Source organism: Panthera uncia (genome assembly GCF_023721935.1).
Source record: "Panthera uncia isolate 11264 chromosome D3 unlocalized genomic scaffold, Puncia_PCG_1.0 HiC_scaffold_8, whole genome shotgun sequence".
NCBI lineage: Eukaryota > Metazoa > Chordata > Mammalia > Carnivora > Felidae > Panthera > Panthera uncia.
This window is the reverse complement of record NW_026057586.1, coordinates 10,084,549-10,094,082: the sequence shown is the minus strand read 5'-3', so window position 1 is coordinate 10,094,082 and position 9,534 is coordinate 10,084,549. Positions and strand designations below refer to the sequence as shown.

The window sequence follows — 9,534 nt, the reverse complement described above, 5'->3', positions numbered from 1 at the left end:
AGAATGGGATAAGGTCGTTTTCTTCTTTCTCCTCTGTCTTTACCAGGTCACCTTCCTGCTACCCCCAGGGCATTTTCCACTTACTACATCAGAATTAACAGGACTCCGCCCATAGTTTCAACTTCAATTTACCTTGTGTAAGTGTTTGTAAAGCTCCTCAGGACTTTGGTCGTGAGGTGTACCCAGGAGTCAGAGAACCACCTCCATCATCAAGGTTGAGTTGGGCTCTGGGGTAGGATTAGGGGAAAGGCCAGTGCGGTGTAATCTCGAGCCGATTCCTCGGGAATTTGTGGACGCACAACTGCTGGGTCTTCCTGCCCTGGGTCCCTCCCTGGGAGAGCGCTTCCCGCTGGATTTCTGACATCCATGTTCTTGATGCAACCTACTGTCTCCTCTCTGTGCATCGGGCCATGGGCGGGCCTCCCCACGCAGACCCTCGCCAGGCCAGCGGCATTTCCGCAGCCTCGTGGTCCTCAGGTGTTACCAAGAGTAAGAATCACCTGGAAAGTCTGTTAATCACAAGCTTTCAATTAAAACAAAAGCAAAAACAAACACGGAGATGGGGGTCTCAATCTTTGCACTTTTCACAAGCTTCCTTGTGGTACCGATGCTGCTGGTCAAAGCACCAGGCCATGAAAATCACTGCATTAGGTAATTTTCTGGTTAGGATTCAAGATTGGGCTTCCTCTCCCAGGTGCACTTTGCCCAAAGCAATCTCACACACCTGGTCCCACGGCTAGTTCTGACAATTTTTGTCTCTGTCAACTCGGGCCAAAATGCCAGGAAATACCCGTCAGATCCTATAAGTGTTTACCTTGAAGACCCATCCACTTAGCCTAAGGCAAAGGGAAAGGTGCCTCTTCTATTCCCCCCTACAGCACAGCAGGGCTGTGGGGACATACGGCACATGGAACACTTTTTCCAAAGAAATCCTCGCTTCAGTACGGACTTACTTCACTTGGTGATCACCAGCAGGGTGAAACTCGATTGCTAACCTCCAGTTCCTTGCTTTAGGTTACACAGATATTGTCACTGGGTGCACCAGTTTCAACCTTTGCGACCCCGCCCAAAACACAGACAAAGCATTTCTATCCAAGTCCCTTTACATATATAAAAATACAACTGTGAAAAAAAATTATTATATATATTTTTTAATGTCTAAATGGAGTACGGAGTGGACTCTAGGAAAAAAAAAAAAATCCTCCAGAGTGCTGTGCAAGCTTTCTTTCTGAGTTGCTTTCTCCACTTGTGATAGCAGAGTGAGAGCAAGAATATATCATATTTCGGTATTCAATAACGCAGCATCATCTATTGTGCTAAAAAGGTAAAACAAAATCACACGAGTAAGGGGAGTAAGGGGATTTTGTTTTAATTTTAGATATTCTCCAGTGCATAGAAATTCCCCACCCAATTTCCAAGTGTTTGATAGGGACTTCAGGTTTGGGTGTCTGGCTTCTGGCAAATATCCGGTCCAGAGCTATCCATTTAGTCTGATACTGTGTATTAAAACATATACATACCATATATACACATAGCCTAATAGGTTCTAAAAATTCCATTTCTTTCACGGAGGAGGGAAATTAATTTGTTCATGCTTTAGCTTTCTGTTTATATATATATATATATATATATGTATAATTTTTCACATTATTGCAAATGAAGCTTCTGCTTTCCCTTTCTAGCTCTTTTTCTTATACTTTTATAAAATTTCAAATTTTATTTAGCATCGTATTACAGAATTACAACATTATTCCTCAGACATAAAGGATGAGTCTTTTAGACAGCATGTTTCTGATGAACATTAGCTTACTCTCAGCAAACAAAACTATCCCCAATGATTTTTTCTATTTACCCTTAAATTCAGAAGATGAGACTATCAACTATAAATCTAAACTTTATATATAGTTTTATATATACATATATATGCATTTGATTAATTGCTTCTGTCATTTCATGACTCTTAGCTGTGATGAAAAACTAGTAGAACGGGTAGAACTCACCAAGGAAGAAGCTCATATTTACAGAAGCAAATTAAATTTTCACAGCATTAAATAACTAAGATGTTATTAAATTTAAGGTTTTCAAGATAAATTCATGTCTGATGAAAGGGATCAGGAAAATTATTGCCTCTGGGGCACAGAGGAAAATGACTGTAAAGAGTCAGGCAAATTTCTGTGGGAATGAAAACATTCAGTATCTTGACAAAGTTGAATGGAGACATTTGAAATATTTCATTAAACTGTTTAACATCTGTGAATTTTACTGTATGTGTTTTTATCTCAATAAAAAAGAAGGGGTGCCTGGGTGGCTCAGTCGGTTGAGCATCTGACTTCAGCTCAGGTCATGATCTCACGGTCCCTGAGTTCGAGCCCCACGTCGGGCTCTGTGCTGACAGCTCAGAGCCTGGAGCCTGCTTCGGATTCTGCATCTCCCTCTCTCTCTGCCCCTAACCCACTCACATTCTGTCTCTGTCTCTCAAAAATAAACAAACATTATTAAAAAGAAAAAAGAAAAGAAATACCAGTTCAAATGAAAAGGGAAATTTATGGTTATTTCTGTTACCCGTCATTTCTTTATATAAGAAATTAAAGCAATCTAGTTTTCAACACCTTTTAATGAAAGAAAACTGATAGTGATTGAAGAAATAGCTATGTTAATAAAAAGTTTAAAAGTCTCACTCCTGATGACATTACAGTCCGAAGAATAATCCTAAAAACATCTTTTTTCTAGGAGGATTTATTAAATTAACCTGTCATTAAAACTTATATTCATGAAAGACCATGTATTTCTTCTTTAAGGCGTAAAATAATGTCTTCATTTTCTTTTCCTTACATGAGAAACTGTTTCATTTCAACAGTTTCTAGGGAAAACAAGACAGAGCAGCATAGTATATTACTCTGAAGAGCATTTCCAAGAATAAAAATGGTTTTATTTATCTGATCTTTTCATTAGCAAAAATCAACCAAAAACCTAAATGCATATGGTACCAAAAAAATAATGCGAGACAGAAAATACATATGAATCGTTACTGTCTGCAATTGCTTGATATTTAATCTACAACTTTCAATCAAGTGCTACAGAGATATCCCAAAGGAATAAAATATGTGTGGACTTCAAAATACTAATATCTGCTTAATGTTATTGTAAACTGATGCAAGCATATGGCACTTTTAAAAAATTTAACTCAGGTATAATTGGCATACAATAAACTTTATATATTTAAAATACTTATGTGAAGAATTTTGACATGTGTATATACCCGTGAAACCAGTCAAAATAGTAAACAAGTCCCTCACACTCAAATTGAGAAGGTAATGTCAAAAATATCCTTTCAAATGAGGTTTTTTTTTAATTACACAAATAGATGGCTGTGAGGTCGTATGTAACTATAGACAAAAAAATCATTTAAGTTTTAGCTTTAATTCATCAGAGTGGCAATGTTTAAGACAAACAGAATCAAATAACAATAGTTATGAGGACTCTAACTTTTTCAGAAAAGATCATTTTTAAACATATGAATCAAATGTCAAAAATCAGCATGGAAGCTAAAAAAAGCGAGCGATTCAGGAAGTGAAGTTTTTGCTGATGGAAGGGACCCATGGCGTCCAAGCAGCAGAGAGAAATTTCTTCCAGATCTATTGGTTTTCTTGTCGCTCTAATTCTTAATTTTTAAAACCTGTAAAAATACTTTTACATTTATGTACTTCCACATACGCCATCAATTTCATGGTGAAATGACAACATTATTTAAATTTTCCATTTTAGTTCACATGTCATGTATTCATTTTATCACTTTATCATAAGAGCACCTGCTAGTTTAATTTATCATTAAGTTGGAGATTGACAAAAAGAAAATAAAATGTGTCTATGGGCAGTATAGTACATTGATCAGTATTTGCACTTTTCTATCTACCTTAACCTCTTAACCTCAGAAATGCCCAAGTAATCAAAAATGACTTAATAAATTCACTTGATTTTATTGTTGTCCAAGGACAGTCAATTAAGGATCTTGGAAATCATATGTAGTATTATGTCACAGAGTAACATAATCAGTATAGTCAAAGAGATGATATTTATAATCTTAATGTTTATTCATTTCTTTTTGAAAGACGGAGGGAGAGAGCAAGGGAGGGTCAGAGAGAGGCGGGGGGGTGGGGGGGGGGGGGGAGAAAATCCCAAACAGGCTCTGCACTGACAGCACAAAGCCCAATGTGGGGCTGGAACCCACCAACAGCGAGAGCATGACCTGGGCCAAAATCAAGAGTCAGACACTTAACCCACTGAGTCACCCAGGAGCCCCAAAGAGATGCTATTTAAAACTGGCACCCGCAAATCAGAGGTGGCATCTTTAAGTCCAAATGATATGCAGTGGAGCATTTCCTGAGGTTTGCAAGACAGTTGCTTTAAAAAGACATCCGTTATTAAAATTCAACTTACTGGAACATTTTCGTGATGTTAAATTATTCACAGAAATACTGACAGTACATTTGACCCATGAAATTAATATAGAGAAATAGAAACTTCAAAATAATCACACATTTCATGAAATATTTAAAAACAAAAACTCAAGACCTTCAAAAATTAAGTGTTATGTTCTTATATTATTCTAAACTGGATGTGACCAGAGAGTAGACAATTAAGACTTAAAATTTTAAACCTAATTAGTCAACACATGTAATTATTCTAATGATTTGCTTGCACTAGATAAATTCTACAAGTTGATCCTTATATAATTATTTGCCAATACATATATTATATTGTCCAATTATATATTTGCCAAAATATAATTTATTTTCCAAGCTTATAATAAAAAGTTTTGTCCGTTTTTATTAGGGACATTTTTGTGACTCTTAATTTCTGTCTTAAGGTATAAACACATTCCTTTATTTCATATGGAACAATCGGCTCTTGTCTTTCCAGGGTGGTTATTGTATAGCCGGCAATATTTTAGAAAAGAGTTTTCCTAATAGGAAAAGCATGCACAACACATTGGTTCTTGCTCTGGCATCACTCTCCATTTTCTCTTGTCCAAAGTCTTGAAAACTATTTTCCAACACATTTTGTCCATATTAAAACTTTTCAAGTGGGAGAGTATCTGGTCTTACTTACTCCATGTTGGCCAGAATGGGTATCGCCATTTCTTTTTATTTTTAGAATGTTTTCTTCTCAATTCCTTTCACTGTCTCTTTCTCTAAAGACAGGATCTGTTATGTTTCAGCTCATATTTTCTTTCTAATTTAGGCTTCATTTTGGACGTGGTTTTATTTCTTCTATTTCTATGGTTTTTCTTGAGGTAGACTCTCTCACTTCTGAATTTCACTCCTTTTTATTTGATGCTAGTTCACATATTATAATTCCCCTACCATATTATATCTAGTTTTGAAATTGTAAGCTACGGTTTTGAATTATTTTGTAAACATGTCTTTCTGTTGGCATGCTTTTCTATTTATGATGTTATTGTTGATGATACTTGAGAATGTAATTGTGCCTTGATCCTTCCCTGTTGCTGGTTTTTACGTGAAATTATTTGTCTGAACAACTTTTTGAGCTGGATCTGCCCCTAGTCCCCAGACTTGGTTGTTTTTTTTTTTTTTTTCTCTCTCATTTTTGTAGTAACTTAAATTCTGAGATTTCTTTTATTTCCCTTCACTATGTTTATCTGAACTTTCACTTCCAGATCCACAGGTGTCTTGACCTTGGACTTCTCATCCTCCAAAACTGTGAGAAATAAATATCTTCTTTAAGCCATCCAGTCCAAGGTGTTTTGCCCTAGCACAAAGACAACTAAGACAACCTTATATCATTTACACTTCTAAGTATAATTAATGTAGTAGTTACTGAATATAGTGCCCATCATTAAATTGATAAAGCAAGGAATTTAAATCTGCTAAAACAATGGTAAAAATGTAATTATTTAAAATAGCTTGGGCAGAAAACAAACTGAATATTTGTACAATATAATGAGAATAATCTTTCACTGCCATCATGTGAAAGCAAATTTTCCTTTCCTTTCATAGAATTTTCCTGATCCACTTTTATTATGTGAGTTAAAAAGACAAATAATTATGCAAAACATGTTTTTTATTTTAAATATGACTTTTTATTTTAATTAAAGCTTAAAATATCAATTCAAGAAGAATCATATAAATAATAATGTAATTTACTCCATATATTTCAATAATATTACTGCCTTTTAAAAGACAAATATGTGGGCGCTTGGATGGCTCAGTCGGTTAAATCTCCGACTTCAGCTCAGGTCATGATCTCATGGTTCATGAGTTCCGACCCTGCATTGGGCTCTGTGCTGACAGCTTAGAGTCACGAGCTTGCTTCAGATTCTGTGTCTCCCCTGCTCATGCTCTGTCTCTCTCTTTCTCTCAAAAATAAAATAAACTTTAAACAAAAAAAAATTTAAGGCAACTTTGCATGAATTAATTGTCAAGGGGTTTATAACATTTATACCATAAAGGACAAATAAAGACAAGAAACGTACAGGGATGCCTGGGTGGCTCAGTTGGTTGAGTGTCAGACATCAGTTCAGGTCATGAGCTAGTGTTCGTGGGTTCAAGCCCTACATCAGGCTCTGTGCTGACAGCTCAGAGCCTGGAGCCTGCTTTCAATTCTGTGTCTCCCTCTCTCTCTGCCCCTCCCCTGCTCAGGCTCTGTCTCTCAAAAAATAAAATAAAAACATTAAAAAATCTTTAAAAGACAAGTAACATACATACAGGATCCCTCTAAAGAAAGTGAATTCAGTCTTATGGTATTAAATAATAAATAGTGTCTATCCTTTACCAAATTCGCATTTCAAACTACTTTGAGATGTCGTGGAAAGAGAATTATTAAGTTATGCTTCATGAGAATATTTATAAGACAATAAATTTATTGAAATTTTTGAGACCTGCATCTTTAAACATCTTTCTAAATTTTTTTTTTAGCTCTAGTATAGGTAACATACAATTTTATGTTAGTTTCAGGTGTATAATATGGTGACTCAACAACTCTATACATAACTCAGTGTTCATGATAATAAGAGCACTCAATCCTCTTTATCTATTTCACCCATCCCCCCATTCATCTAACCCTTTCACATATATTTACCCTTTCTGTATATTTAAATGAGGCTCTTTTTCTCTTTGTCTCTTTTTTTCTGTTTCTTTTCTCTTCTTAAATTCCACGTATGAATGAAATCACATGGTATTTGCCTTTCTCTGACTGACTTATTTCACTTAACATTATACCCTCCAGATCCCTGCATGTTGTTGCAAATGGCAAGATTTTATCTTATTTTTTATGGCTGAGTAATACTCTATACTATATATATCCATTCTATATCCATTCTTCTATATCCATTCATCTATCCGTGGACACTTAGGTTGCTTCCAAATCATGGCTATTGTAAACTGGGCTGTAATAAAAAGAGGGATGCATATATCTTTTCAAATTAGTGTTTTCATTTTCTTTGGGTAGTGACTCCGTAGTGAAAACAAGTCTATTAGTTTTTTGAGGAGTCTCCATACTATTTTCCACGGTGGCTGTGCCAGTTAACATTTCTATCAGTGCACAAAGCTTCCTTTTTCTCCACATCCTCACCTGTACTTGTTCCTTGTGATTTGATTTTAGCCATTTCGACAGGTGTGAGGTAACATCTCATTGTGGTTTTGATTTGCACTTCCCTGAGGTTTAGTGATGTTGACCACTGTTTCACGTGCTTGTTGACCATGTGTATCTTTTCTTTGGAAAAAATGTCTGTTCATGTCTTCTGTCCTTTTTGTTTTTTTTAAGTAGGCTCCAGGCCCAACATGGGGCTCAAGCTGATGATCCCAAGATTAAGACTCACATGCTTTACCAATTGAGCAAGCCAGCCACCTCTGCCCATTTCTAATTGGATTATTTGGGTTTGGGGGCTAAGTACTTTAAGTTCATTATATATTTTGGATACTAACCCCTTAACAGATACATCATTTGCAAATATCTTCTCCCATTTGGTGCACTGTCTTTTTGTTTTATTGATGGTTGCCTTCACTGTGTAAAAGCTTTTTATTCAGTACAGTCTCAGTAGTTTAAATTTGCTTTTGTGTCTCTTGCTAAAGGAGACGTATCTAGAAAAATATTTTTGCAACTGATGTCAAAGAGATTACCGCCTGTATTTTCTTCTAGGAATTTTATGGCTTCAGGTCTCACATTTAGATCTTTGATCTATTTTGAGTTCATTTTTGTATATGGTGTAATAAAATGATCCAGTTTCTTTATTGGGCACATAGCTGTCTAGTTTTTCCAACACTGTTTGTTGAAGAGACAGCTTTTTTTTTTTTTCCCATTGTATATTCCTCCCTCCTTTTTCACAGATTAACTGACCAAATAATTGTGGGTTTATTTCTGGGATCTCTATCCTGCTCTATTGTTCTGTGTGTCTATTTTTGTGGTGGTACCATACTGTTTCGATTACGACAGCATTGTGTTATATCTAGAAATCTGTTATTGTGATACCTCCAGCTTTGTTCTTCGTAATGATGATTTAAACGGTTTGCAAGAGTGGGCCAAAAAGATTATGATTGGAGTTTTGACATTTATTTTAACATATTGTGCTCTAAATATTGTTTTTTTAATTAATTTTTATAGTTTGAGCCTCAAAAGCCACATGCCCAAATATATTTTTGGTCTCACATATATTTGATAAAAACCTATTCAAGTGTTTAAAATAATAAATCTAGCTGATGGAAGTACAAATCGTGACATTAAACGCTGGAGCTCTGGTAAAAACGAGTGCCAAATGAGAATGGCTATACAAATTCACAATGAAGAGAATTTTTTAAACTTTATTCAAGTTCCATTTCTAAAAATCATTTGCTTCTTAATAATGGGAGAGTCCTTGACGTATTACCTCAGGTCTTTCGTATGCAAAGTAAACTAGCTGGCCTGAGAAAAAACTTTTTAGCATAAATGACAATTCAATACTTTCATAAATATCTCTCTACTTGCTGTTCAATGGTGATGATTTCATTTAACTTGGCAAGATATTTCTCCCCATTTAATTTTATTTTGACAATTAAAAAGATACTACTGAAAATTGGGGTTTTGTCATAGCGCTATAAACAAGGCCATTTGGCAATTTTCACCAGATTTTTGAATTTATGCCATAATTTGTGAAACAAAGTAAGCATCCTGAAAAATGTTATTTGTCATGCAAATTACTGCAGAAACATCACTCCCTCTTTGCTCTCTACTGTTAATTATCAAAGTAAATATATTTTGAAATGTTTCTATTAAATAATCAACAGAATTGTTGAAGAAAATATTCTGATTATCAAGATCATTTATAAATATGTATTCAAAATATTTTTGTTGCTTTAGTTTATGTTTGAATAGTAAAGGAAATAATTTCCTCAAATCTATCACTACTGTACAAAGACATTGAGAGCATGTTTTTATATTAACGTTCTGCCTAATGTTATGGTTTGCTCATCCAAATTTATTGAAATAGACTTTCATATGATAATATTAATTATGGGACATTTGAAAATTCTCTTCTGTATT

The 9,534-nt window shown here is 35.0% G+C and overlaps 1 pseudogene; it reads left to right on the top strand.

The window, feature by feature from the left end:
• The first annotated feature begins 410 nt into the window (after positions 1–410).
• Positions 411–9,534, top strand: part of LOC125914284 (importin subunit alpha-8-like) — an 82,866-nt pseudogene continuing 73,742 nt past the window's right edge.